This window comes from Otolemur garnettii, unplaced genomic scaffold (genome assembly GCF_000181295.1).
Source record: "Otolemur garnettii isolate 467f Iridium unplaced genomic scaffold, OtoGar3 scaffold00152, whole genome shotgun sequence".
In the NCBI taxonomy this organism is placed as follows: domain Eukaryota; kingdom Metazoa; phylum Chordata; class Mammalia; order Primates; family Galagidae; genus Otolemur; species Otolemur garnettii.
Genome location: NW_003852547.1, coordinates 54,659 through 55,853, shown reverse-complemented (window position 1 = coordinate 55,853; position 1,195 = coordinate 54,659). Strand labels below are relative to the sequence as shown.

The following is a 1,195-nucleotide window of genomic DNA, read 5'->3' as shown; positions in this document are numbered from 1 at the left end:
CAACTGTCCTCATTATATTAAGGATGGATACTTCCTGGACAGTGCTCATATACACACCCTATGTGGTAGCTGGTACTCCTGCCCTCCCTGTACACACACATTTTTGTGGGTCTTCTTGTTTCTCCACGTGGGCATCACTTGCTAGTCTCTGTCATTTGGCACAAGTATAGGCATCCTGACAATCTGGTGACTGCAGAGTCAGGACACAGCTCAGGAGTCTTCCCTGAGGCTCACTCTTCCCATTTCCTGCAGCCTGACCTGGGGAGTCTCTGGTGTTGATTGGTGGCATAATGTGGCCAGATTTAGTCCTGGCCACCTGGACACCTTCTCCACGTGGCCTGTCCTAACCCAGCGGGGGTCAGAGAAGAGCTCAGAAAAACGTCACTGGGTGAGCTGGGAGCAGACCAGGGAGCAGAGCTCCGAGATCCTCATCCTTCCTCTGAGGGGATTTTCTGCTCTCATTTGGGGAAGAAGCATGAACATGTTTTAAAGCCTGGTATTTTCCAGGTAGGTAAAAGAAAACAAAAAGGTGAGAGACAGACAAGTTCATGACACAGAAAAGCCACTTGACCTTGGGGGCCCTTCTTCCTCCCCCCTGTGGAAGCCCCTCCCACTATCTGGGGCTCTCTGGGGCCGAGGGCACCCCCTTCCCCCATTCTAGGCTGGACCCAAGGTCAGAGGTGAGAAATCAGAGTAGCCAGGGGAAGAGAGCGTCTGCAGAGACAGAGGGGAGGGCTCAGGGGAGAACCTGGGACTTGTTTGAACCCGGGACACAGGCTGAGAAAGAAAATTCCCTTATGGCTCATCTCTGGACAGCAGGCACACTCCATGCCAAAACTTAAGCCTGTCCTCCAAGGACTCACTTACCAGAGACTGTGATAGTCTTGACCGTGGTCCCATTGCGGCCAGTGGCAGGGTTCTGGGCGACACAGGCATAGGATCCGCTATTATTCACAGTGACGCTGGCGATAAAGAGCTCTTGTGTGGCTTGCTGGGGCCTCCCATCGATAAACCAAGAATACTGTGCAGGTGGGTTAGAGTCCGCGTGGCAGGAGAGGGTGAGGTTTGCCCCGGGATGGTAATATGATTCTGGGGGGGAAATGGTGGGGACGTCGGGGCCATCTGGACAAAGAGAATAAAGCCACATGTGATGTCATCAGAGGGAAGGAGAAGCTCTTGGTCTGCATCCCTCTGA

General features: G+C 53.4%; 1 protein-coding gene across 1 annotated transcript in view; it reads right to left on the bottom strand.

Annotated features, from left to right (window-relative positions):
- Positions 1 to 1,195, bottom strand: part of LOC111728359 (carcinoembryonic antigen-related cell adhesion molecule 6-like) — a 21,906-nt gene that overhangs the window by 13,840 nt on the left and 6,871 nt on the right. The gene's annotated exons all lie outside the window — the stretch shown is intronic.